We start from the raw sequence: 22,456 nt of genomic DNA, 5'->3' as shown, positions 1-22,456 counted from the left end.
GGTTCGAATCCCACGAGTGATAATTATTTGTATTCACATTTTAAACTTTGAGGATCAAATAAGAGGCCATTCGTGCCACATTCGACCAATAGCATGCATGTTGAATGTGTAGTGGCCTGACACTTGGTGTAGCCGTTGCCTACGAGATATACAAGGCCGGGACATAGCTACTGATTTGTCGCTGAAAAAGCGGCCCGACTGTGTTCACGGTTTGGCCGCTAGATGTCAGGTTTCCGTTCTGTTCTTGGCGGACTTTAACATTGTGATATGCGGAGTAATTATGATGCTGTGTTGATTTTGTGCAATTTATTGCGAATATTGTTTCTGTCAGTGAGTGTCTCTGAGGTTGAGAAGAAGGTGCACTGTTGTGTACCTCTCTGTGTTTCGGATTACACTAAAAAAGCATGAAAATTGACGTTCCATAGTTTCCCTTCCGAGTGCGGTTTAAGGGAGAAATGGAAGCAAACTATTTCTAGGCAAGGTGATATAGTAGGATCTCTTTAGGTTCCTAGCAATTCTTCTCATAAAATAGATTTCAGTGTAAGCACATCAATCAAACTTCCTTCTGTTTTCATTGTGTATCCTGTTCACAAACAGGAAAATGTCAAACGCAGGAAGCGTCCAGCTCCCAAAATGATGTATTGCCATCAAAATTTAGTAAAGTTCCGATTCAGATAACGATAAACATACCATATCTTCATACGTCAGCCACAAACAAAAAAGGAGTACAAGTCTCGTTTCTATATCAAGGAAAGTCTACGAGTATCTCTGTTAAATCTAAAAAATATACGGATGAGAAAATTAAATATCAGATTACAGAAAACAATCTGTAAATTGAGAAGAAGCATACGGGTAATGAAATCAGAAAAAAAGTTTTACGGTATCTGAACTTGACCAAAAGCAAACCAAATTGAAAAGCATGCTAAAATTGGTCATTTAGGAGCTTTATTCCTGTTAGAACGAATTTAATTTTCTTCTTCTTCATCCGTTTACCCTCCAGGATTGGTTTTTCCCTCGGACTCAGCGAGGGATCCCACCTCTACCGCCTCAAGGGCAGTGTCCTGGAGCTTCAGACTCTGGGTCAGGGATAAAACTGGGGAGGATGACTAGTACCTCGCCCAGGCAGCCTCACCTGCTATGCTGAACAGAGGCCTTGTGGAGGGAGGGGAAGATTGAAAAGGACAGGCAGGGAAGAGGGAAGGAAGCGGCCGTGGCCTTAAGTTAGGTAGGCCTACCATCCTGGCATTTGACTGGAGGAGAAGTGGGAAACCACGGAAAACCACTTCGAGGATGGCTGAGGTGGAATCGAACCCACCTCTAGTCAGTTGACCTTCCGAGGCTGAGTGGATCCCATCCCAGCCCTCGTACCACTTTTCAAATTTCGTGGCAGGGCCGGGAATCGAACCTGGGCCTCCGGGGGTGACAGCTAATCACACTAACCACTAGACCACAGAGGTGAACACAAATTTAATTTTACGGGAAGAAAAAAGAGAAATACGGTGAAACGAAGCTAAATATTTGCGTAACGGGCATAATATCGCTCACCAAACAGCGGCTTCAATACGAATGTGAAAATATCAGATGTGCGGAGGAAAAGATTGGATCGCTGATAATTGGTGAAAGGGCGATTAAACCCAAAGTTATTTATGACCGCAATCTCGATCTGCTTATCGGATACTCTGAGGCACAATTAAAGGAATAGGTAAGAAGTGACAAACCCGCTATCAGATTTCTGTGCTTCTTTCGTGAATTACTTATTTCGTTTAAGCATGTTGTAAGAAATACGTTGTAGAAAATAAGTCAAACAATTGCTCTTGGTCTATCTTTGATCTCATATCTGTTTGCTGCCTTCTGAAATTACTAGTTTTAATGAATTTTTATAGTTTATCATATTCGAATGTGTTGCAATGAGCGGGCGAAACAGATCAGTAAAGAGAACTCAAGCAGCACTTGCCCGAAGTATCTCGAGGATGAGTCTAGTGTGCTGTATTTCTCGGCCTTGTGTATCTCGTAGGCAACGGTGTAGCCTAGCAGTCCTGGTCATTTCTTTGCTATGTATTCAACAGATGAGTACGCGTTGACATGCTCCTCTTCTATGGTGAAGCAAGACAGAATGCATAGGAAGCACAGAGCCTGTATCAGCAAAGATTTCCTCACAGACAACAACCAAACACAAATACTTTTAGGAGGGTGGAGAGATGTTTGCGTATAACTTCATCACTTTCCCGAACAGGTCCTGTGAGAGAGGTACCAGTTACGTCCAGTGAAACTGCTGAGACGGTTTTGGACACTTTCCAGGAGAATCTTCACACAAGTATCTGGGCAGTAGCAGAACAGGCCAACATCAGCCAGTCATCTGTTGTAAGGACATTGCATTCCAGTTTTGTTGTCCATATCACCCGCAACTACATCAAGAACTCCACGGTCGAGATTTCAAAACTCATGTTGATTTCTGTGCATGGATACTGATGAAAATGGCAAAAGATCCAGTGTTTGTATCTCAAATTGTTTTTTCGGATGAGGCATGATTTCATAATAATGGCTCTGTGATTCGTCATAATATGTACTACTGGAGTGTTGAAAATCCCCACTGGCTAAGCCAGGCAGCATTTCAGGCACAATGGGGAGTAAATGTCTGGTGTAGTATATAGGGTGATCACCTAATTGGACCATATTTCTTCGAGGATCATTTGACAGGAGCCCGGTACCTACAGTTTCTTCAAGACAAACTACCATTGCTGATAGAGGATGTGCCCCTGGGTGAGTGTGTAACCATATGGTATCAATACAACGGAGCTCCCTCTTACATCTCAGCAGATGTTCGCAACTACCTGAACGTTACACATCCCAGTCGATGGATTGGAAGGAGAAGACCTGTCACCTGGCCTGCTAGATCGGCCAATTTGATGCCACTGGATTTCTTCCTATGGGGCTATTTGAAGGATGTAGTGTACGCTCAGCAGCCGTAAAACCAGAAAGCCTTCAAAACCTAATTACGGAAGCCTGTGAATCCGTAACACCTACAATGCTACAAAGAGCCCAAATGGCAGTTCAATGGCATGTTGAAACATGCATTACTGCAGAAGGCCATCTATCCTAACACTTACTGTGCTGCAGCCCTAATGGCTTAGAACAGTAAAAAAAAAAAGTGAGTGAGTGAGTGAGTGAGTGAGTGAGTGAGTGAGTGAGTGAGTGAGTGAGTGAGTGAGTGAGTGAGTGAGTGAGTGAGTGAGTGAGTGAGTGAGTGAGTGAGTGAGTGAGTGAGTGAGTGAGTGAGTGAGTGAGTGAGTGAGTGAGTGAGTGAGTGAGTGAGTGAGTGAGTGAGTGAGTGAGTGAGTGAGTGAGTGAGTGAGTGAGTGAGTGAGTGAGTGAGTGAGTGAGTGAGTGAGTGAGTGAGTGAGTGAGTGAGTGAGTGAGTGAGTGAGTGAGTGAGTGAGTGAGTGAGTGAGTGAGTGAGTGAGTGAGTGAGTGAGTGAGTGAGTGAGTGAGTGAGTGAGTGAGTGAGTGAGTGAGTGAGTGAGTGAGTGAGTGAGTGAGTGAGTGAGTGAGTGAGTGAGTGAGTGAGTGAGTGAGTGAGTGAGTGAGTGAGTGAGTGAGTGAGTGAGTGAGTGAGTGAGTGAGTGAGTGAGTGAGTGAGTGAGTGAGTGAGTGAGTGAGTGAGTGAGTGAGTGAGTGAGTGAGTGAGTGAGTGAGTGAGTGAGTGAGTGAGTGAGTGAGTGAGTGAGTGAGTGAGTGAGTGAGTGAGTGAGTGAGTGAGTGAGTGAGTGAGTGAGTGAGTGAGTGAGTGAGTGAGTGAGTGAGTGAGTGAGTGAGTGAGTGAGTGAGTGAGTGAGTGAGTGAGTGAGTGAGTGAGTGAGTGAGTGAGTGAGTGAGTGAGTGAGTGAGTGAGTGAGTGAGTGAGTGAGTGAGTGAGTGAGTGAGTGAGTGAGTGAGTGAGTGAGTGAGTGAGTGAGTGAGTGAGTGAGTGAGTGAGTGAGTGAGTGAGTGAGTGAGTGAGTGAGTGAGTGAGTGAGTGAGTGAGTGAGTGAGTGAGTGAGTGAGTGAGTGAGTGAGTGAGTGAGTGAGTGAGTGAGTGAGTGAGTGAGTGAGTGAGTGAGTGAGTGAGTGAGTGAGTGAGTGAGTGAGTGAGTGAGTGAGTGAGTGAGTGAGTGAGTGAGTGAGTGAGTGAGTGAGTGAGTGAGTGAGTGAGTGAGTGAGTGAGTGAGTGAGTGAGTGAGTGAGTGAGTGAGTGAGTGAGTGAGTGAGTGAGTGAGTGAGTGAGTGAGTGAGTGAGTGAGTGAGTGAGTGAGTGAGTGAGTGAGTGAGTGAGTGAGTGAGTGAGTGAGTGAGTGAGTGAGTGAGTGAGTGAGTGAGTGAGTGAGTGAGTGAGTGAGTGAGTGAGTGAGTGAGTGAGTGAGTGAGTGAGTGAGTGAGTGAGTGAGTGAGTGAGTGAGTGAGTGAGTGAGTGAGTGAGTGAGTGAGTGAGTGAGTGAGTGAGTGAGTGAGTGAGTGAGTGAGTGAGTGAGTGAGTGAGTGAGTGAGTGAGTGAGTGAGTGAGTGAGTGAGTGAGTGAGTGAGTGAGTGAGTGAGTGAGTGAGTGAGTGAGTGAGTGAGTGAGTGAGTGAGTGAGTGAGTGAGTGAGTGAGTGAGTGAGTGAGTGAGTGAGTGAGTGAGTGAGTGAGTGAGTGAGTGAGTGAGTGAGTGAGTGAGTGAGTGAGTGAGTGAGTGAGTGAGTGAGTGAGTGAGTGAGTGAGTGAGTGAGTGAGTGAGTGAGTGAGTGAGTGAGTGAGTGAGTGAGTGAGTGAGTGAGTGAGTGAGTGAGTGAGTGAGTGAGTGAGTGAGTGAGTGAGTGAGTGAGTGAGTGAGTGAGTGAGTGAGTGAGTGAGTGAGTGAGTGAGTGAGTGAGTGAGTGAGTGAGTGAGTGAGTGAGTGAGTGAGTGAGTGAGTGAGTGAGTGAGTGAGTGAGTGAGTGAGTGAGTGAGTGAGTGAGTGAGTGAGTGAGTGAGTGAGTGAGTGAGTGAGTGAGTGAGTGAGTGAGTGAGTGAGTGAGTGAGTGAGTGAGTGAGTGAGTGAGTGAGTGAGTGAGTGAGTGAGTGAGTGAGTGAGTGAGTGAGTGAGTGAGTGAGTGAGTGAGTGAGTGAGTGAGTGAGTGAGTGAGTGAGTGAGTGAGTGAGTGAGTGAGTGAGTGAGTGAGTGAGTGAGTGAGTGAGTGAGTGAGTGAGTGAGTGAGTGAGTGAGTGAGTGAGTGAGTGAGTGAGTGAGTGAGTGAGTGAGTGAGTGAGTGAGTGAGTGAGTGAGTGAGTGAGTGAGTGAGTGAGTGAGTGAGTGAGTGAGTGAGTGAGTGAGTGAGTGAGTGAGTGAGTGAGTGAGTGAGTGAGTGAGTGAGTGAGTGAGTGAGTGAGTGAGTGAGTGAGTGAGTGAGTGAGTGAGTGAGTGAGTGAGTGAGTGAGTGAGTGAGTGAGTGAGTGAGTGAGTGAGTGAGTGAGTGAGTGAGTGAGTGAGTGAGTGAGTGAGTGAGTGAGTGAGTGAGTGAGTGAGTGAGTGAGTGAGTGAGTGAGTGAGTGAGTGAGTGAGTGAGTGAGTGAGTGAGTGAGTGAGTGAGTGAGTGAGTGAGTGAGTGAGTGAGTGAGTGAGTGAGTGAGTGAGTGAGTGAGTGAGTGAGTGAGTGAGTGAGTGAGTGAGTGAGTGAGTGAGTGAGTGAGTGAGTGAGTGAGTGAGTGAGTGAGTGAGTGAGTGAGTGAGTGAGTGAGTGAGTTTTTCGCTTGGACTCAGCGAGGTATCCCACCTCTACCGCCTCAGAGGCAATGTCCTGGAGCACGAGACACATTGGGTCAGGGGATACAACCGGGGAGGAGGACCAGTACCTTGTCCAGGCAGCCTCACCTGCTATGCTGAACAGGGGCCTTGTAGGGGAATGGGAAGATTGAAAGGGACAGGCAAGTAAGAAGGAAGGAAGCTGCCGTGGCCTTAAGTTAGGTACCATCCCGGTATTTGCCTGGAGGAGAAGTGGAAAACCACGTTGAGGATGGCTAAGGTTTGAATCGAACCCACCTCTGCTCAGTTGACCTCCTGAGGCTGAGTGGACCCCGTTCCAGCTCTCATACCACTTTTCAAATTTTGTGGCAGAGCCGAGAACTGAACTCCCGGGCCTCCAGGCCTCCGGGGTTGGCAGCTAATCACGCTAACCACTACACCACAGAGGCAGACAAATAAATTAATTAATTAATTAATTAAATAACCCACGACATGAGGGCATTCGGATGCATTGGCTCTGTGGATGATTCTCGAAGTACAAAATGCGATAAAAATTTACCGGATCAAGTGGGATTCGAACCCACCCACCAAACGCAGCTGTATTAACAGCACTGCACTTAACCTATGACACCACAGCGACTCCAGTGAGTAGGTTTCCAGAAATGTACACGCGTTTTTCTATCAGTATGCCATCGCTTTTAGCATTCATTTCATACCATACTGAAAGCTCATAGTTGGCACATACTTTTTACATAACCGTATATATGTATTGTGTAAATGTCTGTCGCATACGGTACATATTTTTGCAATGATAATGATGTAGTGAGTAATTAAAGGCGATTGTTGCTTGGTATATGGCAAAGGAGAATAGACCATAATGACACCAGTATCGTTCAGTGGGATGCCTAACAGCATAAAACATCAGGCATAGCTGACTCACCCTGTATAGGGGATTATTTTGAAGAAGAAAGCCAGATAAACACAGGGAAATGGAAGAGACAAAAAAGATAAAGAATTTTTTTTAAAGACTATGAACACAGAAGGACAAGAATATAGAAAGGAAACAGGATAAACACAATGGCAAGTCATATACAGGAACAATGAAAGGAACTCATAACAAGAAAAACACAATGACAGATCAGTTTAGGAACAGGGAGAAATGGAATGATATCACAAATCAACTAAGATAATCTCCACGTTTTCATAAACTGCCATCTCTAAATTCTTTCTCTTTCCTTATCGATTCCTGTTCTTCTCAGCCCCTGACCAGCTCATTTAAGATACTCAGCTTCATCAGAAAGGCAGACTTCAACAATCACTGGGGGTACCATCTTGACAGAACTTCAGTTTTGATGTGGAAAGGGTAGGATAAGAAGAAAGTCAGATAAATGCAGGGAAATGGAAGAGACAAGAAAATATAAAGATAAATACCAGTGGTGAAAGACTAAGAACACAGGACAAACACAGACGGCTTGATTTGCACTTCTTTTCCATTACTTATATGGTCCCATTGGGTTCCTTTTCTTCTTAGGTCATTTTTATAGGCTCTATATACCAGCGTTTTATATTATCAATTTTAAATTAGTTACAATAATTATTTAATTATGCAACTTACAATATTCCCCCTTTAACCCTCGAAGTGGTGGTCGTTTACCCTGTAGTGGCAGAGATATTTTACCGGTGTTGCAGACTCTTAATATAAATTGTGCTAAAACTCGTTGACATGTTATACGTACTAAGTACTAAGTACAAGGAATAAGCAGATGATTATATTAAAGCAGTTATTTATCATCCAAAAAATGTAAGACCAAAAATATATTGAATTTGTTTATATTATTTATTTTCGCGAACGTTTTGCTATATATAATATGTTTATATCTAAGTAAATTTTAAAAATGACATACAAAATGAGCACCAGTTGATAGTAAATAGCTGAGACTAGTATATAGTTCGTAATACTGTTCTTAGCTGGAAAAAATATTCAACAATGTGTAAAACAATTGTACGCTACCACTTGTACATTTCACTCAGAGTCACTTAGATGGGTCTTTCTTTTTATTCCACGATTGTCAGGCCTCCAGAAGTGTACTAGTTTATGGTAACACCCCTGGTGAAAACCATCGTTACATCCTGGACACCAAAGTGTAGACTTCTTCTTCTCCCTCTTCTACTTTTGCAAGCACACAACACATACGCGATTGTTATTCTGTGGCAGTTTTTCGAGAGCATGAGAGGGACATCCTGTATGACCTGTTGGTTTTGCAACTCGAATTGGGAACTGTTTATTTAGCAATCCCCTAACGATACTGAGTATGAAGTCTCGTCCTGCTAAAGGCTTATCAGTGTTCTTTATGTACAGGATGTATGCATAAAATAATGTCATATCTAGGACATTTGAAAAAAGTTGCTTCCAGTACCTTCCGGTTGGTCAGGAACAAGTGGCATGGTAAATGCACTTATCTTTGTTAACTACACCTCCCATGAAGATATTGTACTTATGAATGAGCAGTGGTTTCAACCCTTCATTTCCCTTTCGACAACAAGATTTCTCTCTAACGTCTGACATGAAATGTATCTCGCTAGCCAGCTATTCAGTCCGCCAGAAGAGCGAGGAAATGATTCAGTATTGCTGACATGAGTATGTAGCAGCTAGCACAAGACAATGGGATTATGACGCTACTCTGGCAACGTTTTACATTTGATTATTGTAACATGCTAATATACAAACTATTTCATGATAATGTACGAATATTTCTCCTTTGTTTGACTCGTAATTAGCACATTTTGAAAAATAATCATTTGAATAACGAAATAAAATAAAGAGCCTGTCAAAACGCCTGAAATCGCGCATTGCCATTAGGCACAAGCATAAAACGCCTGATATCATGCATTTACCACTTGGAAGGATAACAAGATACAGTTGATGAAACCACTGTGGTTTCTCAAGTTAATAAATTAATATAAATATATATAAAATTATCTGGATTAAAACCACTTATTTATTACTAAAACAAAGCCTATTTATTATGAAACAAAGTCGAACTTCCCGCCAAATTACATTGGCCTTCATCAGGGCATGTGAAGTTCTCTCATTGTATTTATCCTATAATGCTCCTTTTCATGTTCTTTTCTTTATATATATCTATTAATTCCTCCCCTGTGAACCATGTGACCTTGCCGCGGTGGGGAGGCTTGTGTGTCTCAATGAAGCAGATAGCCGAGCCGCAGGTGCAACCATAATGGATGGGTATCTGTTGAGAGACCAGACTAACAAATGGTTCATCGAAAGGGGGATGCAAGGGCGGCAGTCTAGATGATTGACTGATATGGCCTTGTAATAATACTCAACATGGCTTAGCTGTGTTGAGACTGCTACACGGCTGAAAGCAACGGGAAAGTGGAGCCGTAACTAACTCCCGAGGACATGCAGCTCTCTCTGTATCAATGATGAACTGATGATGGCTTCCTCCTGGGTAAAATAGTCTGGAGGTAAACTAGTCCCGCATACGAGAGGGGGCAATCATCAGAAAGATGGATACTGACATTCTGCGAGTCGGATCGTGGAATGTTAGAAGTTTGAAACGTTGTGGTAGATTAGAGAATCTGAACAGGGAGATGGATAGACTAAAGTTAGATGTAGTTCGTGTAAATGAAGTATGTAGGCAGGAAGAACAGGATTTTTGGTCAGGCGACTACCGAATTATCAACATAAAATCAAACAGAGGAAATGCAGGAGTTGGTTTACTAACGAATAAGAAAATAGGGCAGCGGGTAAGCTACTACGACCAGCATAGTGAAAGAATTACTGTCGTCAAGATAATAATAATAATAAGAAGAAGAATACTTTATTAACGGTAATATCATTTTACATAACAGTAGAGAAGAATAAACAAAACAAAACACACTAAAAAGAATGTTCAATTGAGTATAAGTAGAAAAATATGTACAGATATATGCACAGGTTATATTACAAGTAATCACAGGAAAGTAATAGTCAGTTCTGGAGGGTTATGTAAGTGACTTCTAAATTTTGACAATGAGCAGTTAAATATATCAATATCCACTTTTGTTTAGAGATCTTGACATTCGTTCAATTGGCCCATTGAATGCGTAGTTAGTTCTATGCCAATTTGTAGACAATGTATTCTTGAACCTTGTGCGTCTGTCTGGTACATGTACGTTAATTTTTGCAAGGAGTTGTGGACAATTCACCAAGAAATGAAGCAATTTAAAAATGAAGAGTGTATCCGATTATTCACGGCGTTGTGACAGGCTATGCAGATTTAAGGAGTGTTGTAGGGATGTATAATCAACATTATCATATGAGAATCCTGCTCTAAATGAATATAGACAAAGAAATTTATGTTGTACTGAATCTAATCTATGGATAGAGGTCTGATGAGAAGGGTTCCAAACAGGTGTACAGTATTCTAGTATAGGGCTTACCATAGACACATACAGCAATCGATAGGTAGCTAAGTTTGAAAATTCTCTAGAATATCTAGTAATGCAACCCAATCTTTGAAATGCTTCCTTACAAATATCTTCAATATGTTCATTAAACGATAGGTTATAACTGAATAAAACACCAAGGTCATTAACTTGTGAGACAGGAGTTAGAATGTTGTTATTACTAAATTTCTACCGAAATGTTATTTTCTTCTTGTTTTTAAAAAAACAATATTATTTTACATTTCTCATGATTAAGTTTCAACCCATTTTGAATACAGTACTTTTCCAGATGATGTAAATCTTGAAGTTTTAAACAATCAAGCAGACAATTAATTTGCATAAAAATGTTTGCATCGTCAGCAAACAAAAGCAATTCAGAATTCTTAAGTATATTTTTAATGTCATTTATGTAGAGAGTAAAAAGTAAGGGCACAAGGTGAGACCCTTGAGGAACTCCACTGGTAACAATAATAGGCACAGAAAAATGATTCCTTATTTTAACAATCTGCAGGCGATTTTTAAGATACGATTCAAACCATGAGAGGAGAGGCCCATTAATTCCGTGGCCTGTTAGTTTTTGCAGCAAGATATCGTGGTCGACAGTGTCAAAAAGCTTTTGATAAATCTGTATAAATGCAGTGTACTTGGGAGTGATTCTCTATTGCATCCAAGAGGAACTGATAGAATAAAAGAAGATTACTTCAGGTTTACTGTCCTGAAAAGAATCCATGTTGCTCATCAATGATGATGTTTCTAAAGAGAGGTGTGATTTTTGTCAACAATTATTGAGTTAAAAATTTTGGAAATATGAAAAGAAATTATAACTGGTCTATATTGTTTTATGTCAGTTTTATCACCATTTTTGCAAACTGGACTAACAAATCCTTTCTTCCATTCCACTGGAAAATGATAAGTTGAACAGATAAAACAGTGCTTTACATAAAATAAATGAGCAGTACTTGAGTAGGTAAGTTGAAACATCATCAAGTTCTAGAGTTGTCTTTAATTCCAGAGATATCAGTTTGTTGTAAATTTCTGCTTTACTAATGTTTATAACTGATACATTAACAGAGAAAGGATAATCATATCACATACTACTACTATTCTGATAAGAAGAATAAACAGATGAAAAGTGGCTAGCAAAAAGATTGACAATATTTTCTACAGTATCTGCTGTAACTTCATTAAGATGCATTGTTGAAGGAATATATTTACATGACCTTTTAGAACTTAGATATTGCCAGAATTTCTGTGGATTGGAAGTAATACTTCGTTCACAGTTGGAGACATACATTGTATAGCAAGATTTAGATTCAGACTTGCATTCATTTCTAAACTTCGAGAAATGCTGATAAGGATTTCTGTGTGGAGTGTGGCATTGTAGGGAAGTGAAACATGGATGATAACTTGCTCAGAAAGAAAGAGAATAGAAGCTTTTGAAATGTGGTGTTACAGAAGAATGCTGAAGGTGAGATGGATAGATCGAATCACAAATGAAGAGATACTGAATCAAATTGGCTAAATTTGATGAGAAGAAGAGATAGAATGATAGGACACATCTTAAGACACCCAGGACTTGTTCAGTTGGTTTCTGAAGGAAGTGTAGGTGGTAAGAACGGTAGGGGTAGACCAAGCAGATTAGAGCAGATGTAGGATGCAGTAGTTATGTAGAAATGAAAAGGTTAGCACAGGGTAGGGTGGCATGGAGCGCTGCATCAAACCAGTTTATGGACTGATGACTTAAACAACAACAACATAACTTAATTTTTCACTTGTTTGTTCCCTTCCATCATATAAGTTGCCTACATTTAGTTATGCTGCATACCCATGTGATGATAGTGTACAGTTGCTTGCTTATCAGCCATTGTGTACATTGTATTAAATGCACATCATTTATTGTTATTTGTATTCCTCCAGTTATCCATATTAGCCTGTTTACTATAATCATTTATTTAACGTGCACAATGTGCAAAGAATTAATATACAAAACATTAATCTTCGTTACAAGCAGCATTGGATTAGATATTTATGGTAGCAGACACTTTTTAGTTAAAAGCTGTATTCTTTCTTTCCTTTGAATATGCAGTGTTATGTGCAGCCTTTCTAGTTTGACTTCAACATGATATAAATACTGGATGATTTACAATCTCTTAATTTCTCAGAATGAAGAAAATGTGCTATAAGTTTGAATGGAAGCAAATATAAAAAAGCTGAAATTCTTAAATACTTAGGATCATTAATACCCGCAGATGACAAAACTTCAGTAGAAATTTAAAAAATATATATTTTTAAAAAATAAGTGGAAATTGATTCTATTACGCCTTGCAAAATATGTTTAAATTTAGATATGTTAGCATGAATACCAAGATTAAAATATATACAACTACTGTATAGTTTTGTATGGTTCACAGTGTTGGGTATAACTGCAAGAGGTGTTGGTTGGCTATTAAGGTGGGACAGGAAGAAGGGAAGATACTTGGAGAAGTGAGAGATGAAGATGGCTGGAGAATGAGAACAAATACAGAACGGGACTGCAAGAACTGTTTGGGTAGATAAACATTGTGCTGAAAGTTAAGCAAGGGAGAATAAGGGGGCCTAAGCATATATAGCGAATGCCTGATGGTTGGATCGTCAAGAGAATATTTACAGGAAAGCTTGACAGGATGAGAAGAAGCAGACCCAGGAAATTGTGGACTGATGATGTGGAAGACCACCAGAATTTGGCATTCAAGTGGATAAGAATAGCCGAAGATTGAGATGAATGGAGACAGATAACTAACGTGGACTGTAGTGCCCACTAGTAAGTAAGTAATTTCATTTTATTGATATATCTTGCACAGGTGAACATGTGAACTGAGCCTTTTAAAGTGTGAGTTATATTGTTTCACCTTGTAAAAGAAAATACATTTTATAATTTGGTATACTATTCTACATCTCATTCTACTGTATAAATAATCAATTGAGGTGCCTAGTATCAAACATGGACAAAAGCCATTTTGTTAATTTTTCAGTAGAGCCACATTTTTGTTTCTCTATGTTAAACCCCCGTTATATGTGTGAAAATTTGTGTGTACCATATTTCCAGCCCTATGAACAAGAAAATCATGGTCGGCACTTAGGAATTTCAGTCTAAGTCAATGTAAAACACGTTCAAATATGACGATGTCCATTTTTGAAACCGAGATTGGCTTTTGTCCATTTTTGATACAAACATCCATGTAACTGTCCATTTTTGAAACGAGCTATCCCAATATTTGGAAAAAAGGTGCAGGATGACACGAAAGTAAACTTCCATTTTAAAAGAAATATAATTAAAATATGAAAGAAATAAGGCTATTCTTATACTTTGTTAACATTTTTAACATTCATTTCAGTTCTTGCTTCACTGTATTTCTGGGCAAATAACCTCTGGTTCATCACAAGGGTCTTCAAAACAATCACATTCATAAATATAACAGCATGTTCATTTTCACTACAAATGTTCTTATTGATGACTTCGACATACAACTTAAGAGAGGCATTAATTTTCAATCACTTTCGAAGTGCTTTCCTAGTAATTTGTCAACATCTTTAAGTTTCTGTGGGTTTACATTCATATCAATATCAGAAGTAAAGGATTCATTAACATTAGATTTACCTGTCATGCTTTCGTGATCTTACGCTCAATACCTGTTTCCAAATAGTAGCCTACCTCACCTTTAACTACAACATTGCCTCTTTTTGTGCTCGTGAGTACAATTCTCTGTGAAATCTTGAAATGAAGTTGACTAGCAGGTTTCAGATAAATCTGTGTTTGTTCTTTCCAATTCAGTGGTTCCAAGATTTGTCCAATCACTTTTACTGTGCCGTACATTTTGAACACCTTAAGATATTCATGAGGACTTACTATGGTTGTCATCTTCTTAAGGCTTTTCTCAATGAGTCCAAAAATCCTATCTGGAGGCAAATATGAGTGTCCAGTAACTGGAAATACCAGTTTTAATTTGTCAACAGAGGATGGTGCATACTTTGTAAGCCACTTTGTACACATTGCCAACATATTACTGTTTTTATTTTGGCCGGAGCAGCCATCAGCAATCAACTTGACTGAAGTGATGCCTTGTAAATCATCAGATCGTAACTCATTGACAACCGCTGATGCTATTTCGTTTGAAGATTTCTTTCCCTCATTCTCCAGCCATGTATAAACAGACACATTATCAGGGCACAGTTTGCTTTGAGATGTGCCTATTACAATAGATAGATTGTAATAGTAGAGTTGTCTGGAATAATAAGCCGACTGATCACTTAATTTTGGCAAAAAGAGGTTCTTTTGGCAATCATAGGACATTAAAAAGAAGTCCTCCTCTTTTTTCCTTAAGATGTCGATAAAAATTCTCTGGTCGCCATGACAGTTTGATGTCACTTGTAGTAATGATTGGCTGAAATGGTCATGTCCGTTTTTGATATAAACTACGTTTGGAGGTGTTCGATTATGAAAGAAACTGCATATTTCCATGTTAAAATTACATACAAATATTCGTTTATGAAAGACACGGACCACTAATTCAGAGAGAGCATTAAAAATGCTATAAGGATCAATCCTTAACCCAATTTTGATATAGGTGGCGCATCTCCATGTTTGATATTAGGCAGCTCAATTATACATTTCATAGTTATAGTCTGTTAGGCTTGTGTATCATCTGTTCATATGTTACCCTTATTGGTAACATCCTATTGTATTTCTGAGTTTGGCTGCTCAGCTTAAACATCCCAACATTTCAGAATAGTGCTATAGCTAGAGTTCATCCAGCTCTTGACTGAACAGTCAGTGTTGCAGCATTCAGTTCAAAGGGTCCTGGGTTCAATGCCTGGTCAAGTTGGCGATTAGCTACAACTGATTAATTCCTTTGACTTGGGAACTGTAGGAGAGTGATTATATCTTTATACCTCTTATGTTATTAATGGTATTTATTGCAAAATAACTTATCGGGCTGGTCACCTAGTGACACAGATAGCTTAGTATATATAGTTCAAGCATGTATGAACTATGCCACACTTCATCATTCTGTACTAATGCAATGAGCTGGCATTTGCTTCTGTAAATTGTATAATTCTGTGCAATTATAATTTGTGAAGTTGAAATCTGAGAAGTACAGTGTTATGATGCACAGTTCAATCCTAATCGAATTCCTCCTTCCAATGATACCAAACATGATAATGTTCAAAATATTTGGTCATTTTTGAAATTTCATACACCATGTAACTTCTGCACTAATTGTCCTACATTTATCACAATTGTACTGTTAGATCAGGCATATGATTTTCTACTCGATAATACACATGTTATGGGTTGGAATTTATGTTTAGAAGGTAATATGAAACAGTCTAAGAAATTCTCACATATTTGACCCACACACAACTTTTTCCTCAAGAGTCATGGGGTCCCTGTTGTGGTACCATTGTCTCAGGCTCAGAAAGAGCTTTTCAATAGTATCTTACATGAGGAGTCAGAATTGATACTTAGATGGTCAAATCATTGATTTTTAAAAATAAATTCCAACTTTATATTTTGGGTCCTTTCCTTACAATGCTTTTCTTTTGGGGTTCAGACAATTTTGATATGCAAACATAAGGCATCAAATGGTCTATATTTACACATCTTTACCACCTTTATATGTCTTTTGGTTTTGGAGTTGTTAATCATACACCAAACTGTATTCCTCAAAATAATCACCCCCACACTTCTGCTCCACATTTTTAACCAAGGCCCTCCGAGTGTGAGAGCGTCTCATTATCCACAATTTCAAACAAACGATGCCTCAACCATTCAGACTGGATTTTTGTTCTGGAGCTGTAACCCCTGGTGTGAGCTCACAATTTTGTTTCAATAAGATTCAAATGTATGTAACCTCATTTTATAGATGTCATGTCAAAAAAAAGACAAACCTTACCTACATGGCAACTGCAGGATAAACACAATGTATGTACATTAGAAACGTATGGTACCAAATTTTAAATGAAAGAAGAGAATTGTATCCAAAGGAAAGCAGCACAATTTGTTCTGGGTGATTTCCGACAAAAGAGAAGTGTTACAAAAATGTTGCAAACTTTGGGGTGGGAAGACTTGGGAGTAAGGCGGCAAGCTGCTTGATTAAGTGATATGTTCCAAGATGTCAGTGGAGAGATGTTATGGAATGACATTAATAGATGAATAAGCTTGAGTAGAGCTTTTCAAGTATTGGAGGATAGTAGAGGCATCGAGTTAATCCACAGAGGCTTGCAGACTGAACACTGAAAGACATATCAGTCTATAATGAAGATGTATGTATGATTTATCAATAATAATTGACAGAATAAGCTTTCAAATGTGATCATCACATCCACATTACAGCCATTTGAAAATATTTAAATTGAAGTTTTTACAGACTAGAATAATAGATATGATAGTGTTTCAGATTTATGCTGTATGAGATATTCTGTAGGAAAACTCTGTGTTTTGCAAAGACCTCACTCTGCTTCCTCAAAAGTAAACCAGACTGTTCTATTAATGTTGAAAGGATTGAATTTAATTTTACTGTTGATGAAATGGTATCACCAGATAGCTTATTAAGCACCAAAATATACCATAAGGAAAATAAATCCATGTTGCCATACGTGTAAGGATGTTTGATGATTTCTCAATGAAAGGAAAACAGAAAACAACAACACTGATTATTTATTATTTAAAAAATCAAGAACAATGAAAAACAAGTGAAGAAAGACCAAGAAGAATTAAATCAAGAAGGAGATATATTTTAAAATACAATATACAGGCAGGTTATCAGGTGGAATCCTTAGGACCGAGCACATCTTGGACTGAAAACTAGAACAAACTAGGACATCAAGATTAAATAAGAGAAACATGTCATATGATATAAAATAATTCATTGTATACATGTATCGAATTAAATATTTCATATTAACAATAAGAATGATAGCAAATTTAACATTTAATTGCTTCTGTACTATTTTTGACATGCCTGCCATTTTAACCTTTCCAATAAGTTTTACATTTCCTTGAAGATAGTTATGAAAATCCTTACCTTTCATAATTATGAAAATGAATGAAAACCTACAACATGTTTTCCAGTCATTGACCGGGTCGGGGATGTAATGAATGAATCATATATAGGCTATTAGTACGATGGGGTCGCCACTCCCAAGGTGATTTATTAATGACTGATAAATGCTATGAAATGGTAATGGAGAGTGTTGCTGGAATGAAAGATGACAGGGAAAACTGGAGTACCCGGAGAAAAACCTGACCCGTCTCCACTTTGTCCAGCACAAATCTCACATGGAGTGACCGGGATTTGAACCACAGTATCCAGCGGTGAGAGGCCGATGCGCTGCCGTCTGAGCCACGGAGGCTCCTCACCTTTCATAATTATAAAAAGTAAAAATAATTACCCACTTACCTTATTACTGTCAGTTATAATGAATTTAAAAATTATGTGAACATTATCATCACATCACCTACATCACCCAAAAATCATTCAATCGTCTGTTTTGATATTTTAAAGTCGTAAGATACCTGTGATCATTGGAAACATTTCATTGACACCAATTTCTCCTTCTGTAGAAAAACCACCATCTTTATCATGGTTTTCATGGTTTCCACCACAAGATTTGCTCCTGAAAAGAGTTTCATGATCCAGATAAAAATTGCGTGTGAGTGAACTATGTAACAATAAATGTGGAACTTGCCACGTAACCACGTGCCCAAACCAAACTAGGTCAATAGTGGAATATAGCAAGGAGTGACATGACAGCCTAGAACTAGGAAATATGCTGTATTACTATGTAGATCAAATTCTAAAAAGAATATGACATATATGTATCATTATGGCCATTCATCATTATGGCCATTCGGCCGCAATAAATTCTTTGTTATAAAAATGCCTGGAAGTGTGTGTGTTTAAAAATGCAATTTTAATTTGATACCTCAGCAGTTTAGAAAATGCTTCTGGATTCATAAACAACTGGACATGTATAGGAAAACCCAAATGTCTGGTAACCCTTATGCCTATTGCTCACGGTAAAATGTTTCGTAAAATTTGTTGTACAATTAATTTTATAAAAATTTGGTGAAAACAAGTTGTGTTGCTCATGGTAAAATTATTTTATAAAATCCGTGGAAGCATCACGATGGCCATCTATGAATCACTTCTGAATTAAATGTGTATGTGCTACCATCTATCGATAAACTTTTATACCAAGAACAACCTATGGTGTGTTTGAGAGTATGGCTCCAACAAACAAAACTTGCTGCTTTAGCTGCAATTTTATGTTGTACAGTGGTAAAAAGGAAGAAAAGAAATGCCAGGAAATCCTGGACTCGGAATTGGATCAAAAGAAGAGAAGAAGGTAGAAGATTGCTGTCCTTGGTTGAAAATTAGTTGAGGTTAAAAGACCATTCATATAGGAATTTGGCGATTGTGCTTTTTGCCTCTCTCCTTGCATTTCTGTTGTGGTAAAGTGGTGTTTTAACCTCATACAAACATGGATATTCCTGGTATTCGTCCAGTAAAACACTAACAGCTTCCTTAGTCCACCTGGATCCTGTCATTTTAGAAAGAAGTGTTTGTTTACAATCAAGCTTCACAATCTTCTCACGACGTAGCGCCAGCATCATCGTGATGTCAGCTTCGCTGATTGGTTTGTTTCGTAAAATTAATTTTACGGAATAGAACATGTCCTATTTTATGAAAAGTTTTATCAAAGGTTTTATAAAACTTGAATTTGACCGTGAGCAACAGAAATTTTACAAAATTAAGTTATTGTACAATATGTTTGACAGAAAATTTTACCGTGAGCAACAGGCATTAGTATACAAATGTAAGATTGATAAAATGATGTAGTTCTCCATATAACACACACCATCTCTTGAAAAATTAACAGATAAATGATAAAATTTAATTCAAACCTTTCAGCATCATTATAATAGTCATGGGGAAGCAGAACTAAGTCATCCTGAAATATGAAGGTATCCTTTGTTCATCTCACTTTACGTGACATAAACTATAATACTATCATGTCCATTTGAAAACAGTTCAGAAAGAAAAATCTATCTATAAGGAAAAGTCATATCAATGATCTAATTACCTTCCCAAAGCAATTTAGCTTCTGAATTAATGCTTAACCAGCTGAATAGCATAAATTATACTGAACTCATCACAATATTGAATCATTTTGCTTCAGAAGACTTTTTGGTTAATATAAAAAAACATTTACTCACAATATTTCATTGAAGGCTGATATATTAGGTCCTGTTAGCAGTACAAAGTCTTTGAAAAAAATGTTAAGTCATCTGAAAATGGAGATCAACTGCTCTCAAGTTATATTTAAAATATTTAATAGAAAACTTCTAAGAGAAAAATGAAAGAATATTTCAATACTTTCAAGAAAAATAATGAAAATGTTTGATCCATGCTCAGGCTGCAAGGCGGAACTGGAATAAGTATACCACGCCGGAACACTTAACTGGACAAAGTTGTCTAGGGCCATGGATATACAATGCATTACCTGTGAACGTGATCAGTTATTACAAAGTAGATCAACTTATAAATTTCCATTATAATATTTAAATCAACTATAGCACACTATTCCTCTCTACTAAGAAACCAACCTTCTCCTTAACCCATGTCTCTCATTTCCAGCTTCCTGTTTATTACACCAAATGCAGAAAAACAGTTCATAAAATTACTGTAGTACAATATCACCAAAATGATAATGGAGTAAATGATATTCACTAGATGCCATGATGTACATAATCTAGCTATTGTATTTTTGAAGCCCACACACAAGTTTACCTTATGTGGGATTCACACTCTTTTACTACCTCTGCATGTATATGTAAGGTATTCATCATGAATAAAAATGTTTAAAAATAAATAAATAAATAAATAAATAAATAAATAAATAAATAAATAAATAAATAAATAAATAAATAAATAAATAAATAAATAAATAAATAAATAAATAAAACAGAAATATCTGTAATACTTCTCTTTCATAAACAGTTGACAAACATAACCCCTTCTATCCAATTCTTAAATACCCTTTATACCCTTGTTAAGAACATTAGAATACAGAGACAGGAATTCCAACAATACTCTCAACTGGCCTATGTGCTTTTTAAAGACAACCAACTTTGCAATATTTAAGTTATGTAACTGAATTTGTTTCTAGCCTTGAAGTGACACCACCAACTTCCTGTAGGTTCCAGTAGAGTGCCCACAGGGTAATATTCACAGGAAGTTACCAAACAGGCCAAGGTCTTGATATGCTTTAGAATCAATAAATTGTAGAGGTGTTTTTTCTTTTTTCTTTCCTCAGCTTATTTTACAAACAGGTTTTGGAATACAGGTAATAAAATGACATGATTTCCTGTCAGCATTTTCATCTATTAAGAGGCTCATTAACATTTTAATTAGGCTTCTATTTCCGTAGTAGGAACATGAATTTCAAAGTCACAAATTTTTCTTCATATTTTTTTACAACATGCTTTCCATTTAACCAAAACAGATAGGTCTTATGGTTATGAAGGGATAGGAAAGGGCTAAGAGTGGGAAGGAAGCAGCCATGGCCTTAATTAAGGTACAGTCCCAGCATTTGCCTGGTGTGAAAATGGGGAAACCATGGAAAACCATCTTCAGGGCTACCGACAGTGGGGTTCGAAACCACTACCTTCCAAATGCAAGCTCATAGCTGTATGCCCCTAACCACATGGCCAACTCGCCCAGTTTTTCTTCATAAGTTGACCCTGACGAGGTACCGTACTGAATAACATCAAGAATAATTGTAACAGAACAACTAGGTATAAAAGCACAAACTAAATAGATATAACTAGCATTATCAGCCTAGTGTATCTATTAGATTAGGACTCTTTCATTTCTCCTCTTTTCATCCCATCACATCACTGAGTATCGTTACGGATTATGGCAGCAGTAATACACAAGAAACAAGATTACAAACTTTTATGCACAAGTGCAGTACAGGCCTCTTGTAATTACTGCTTGCTGCCAAAATCTGAATCATATATCACCATGCATCTCTCTCAAATTACAACCTATGAGTATAAAAAGGAATTCACTAAACCTGGTGCCAGACAAGAGATGAACCCCAACTACCACCAAGGTATAAGAACTTGCCAGTGGATGAGGCCTGCAGCACAAGCCTGGAGTGATATGGAGTATTAGAGGAATACAAATGAAAGATGAAACCTAAGGTTCAGGAGAAAATATTCCCGTCTGCTTTTTCCAGCACAAATTTCACTTTGAGTCACAAAGATTTTAAATCTGGGTGTCATGATGGCATGAAGGGACTGCACTTATGAATGTATATTAACTAAATTAATGTAGTATGTATCCCTGACCTGGTACAGTGGGCCTCCTAGAGGGTAATGCCTTCTTTGAGGCCAGGAGATGAATTGCAGTGATTTGAGGTGTGTGAAGGGTGGGAAAGCAGCATCTGTGGCTTACAAAAGGAACTATCCTGCCATTTGCTTGGAAGTGAGTATGGGAAACCATAGAAAACCATTCTCAGATTAGCTGACAGTAGGGTTTGAATCCACTCACTTCCTGAATACTGAATTGCACCATACTGATCTGATCAATATTCCAACCATTGTTACAACTTCCTCTTATTTTTTAATCAGAGGTAACTTCTGAAAGGTTGTAACTTCCAATTACTATATTTCTTTGACTTCTATCAAGATTTCATTTTATGGTGATGATCATTCCACACATTATATCTTCATCTGCAATTGACATTATATTTTAGGAAATATACTCACTGCATTCACCCAGTGAGAGCAACATCCACCTCTATAGCATAACAGTTAGCGCATTCGCTGCCATCCCCGGAAACCCGGGATTTATTCCCGGTGCTGTCAGAAATTTAAGATTGACAGGAGTTAGCGCTATTCGCTGCCGTCCCCGGAAACCCGGGATTTATTCCCGGTGCTGTCAGAAATTTAAGAATGACAGGAGGGCTGGTATGTGGTTTAAATAATACATACAGCTCAACTCAACTGGGGTGTACATGAAAAGAGATGCATCACCCCAGGATGAGGACACAAATTTACTTACTGGTGAGAGCAACAGCTGTAGCTGGATAAGAAAATGAAAATTGCTCTCAAGGCAAATTGGAAAAGTCATATATCAGTCATGTGTCTCCTACACCTGCTTAAACTGACTTTGGAAATAGTGGATAACAAACAATAATGTACAATGCAATACAATACAAT

The 22,456-nt window shown here is 38.5% G+C and overlaps 1 protein-coding gene across 1 annotated transcript in view; it reads right to left on the bottom strand.

Annotated features, from left to right (window-relative positions):
• Window positions 1-20,423, bottom strand: part of LOC136865981 (general odorant-binding protein 19d) — a 143,128-nt gene extending 122,705 nt beyond the window's left edge. Inside the window, exon 1 of the mRNA XM_068226377.1 lies at window positions 20,322-20,423. The gene's annotated coding sequence lies outside the window, so the exon portion shown is untranslated. The remainder of the gene's footprint in view (window positions 1-20,321) is intronic.
• Between the last annotated feature and the right edge of the window lie 2,033 nt (window positions 20,424-22,456).

Source organism: Anabrus simplex, chromosome 1, assembly GCF_040414725.1.
Source record: "Anabrus simplex isolate iqAnaSimp1 chromosome 1, ASM4041472v1, whole genome shotgun sequence".
NCBI lineage: Eukaryota > Metazoa > Arthropoda > Insecta > Orthoptera > Tettigoniidae > Anabrus > Anabrus simplex.
The sequence above is the reverse complement of the archived record's forward strand: the minus strand, read 5'-3'. Positions and strand labels throughout refer to the sequence as shown.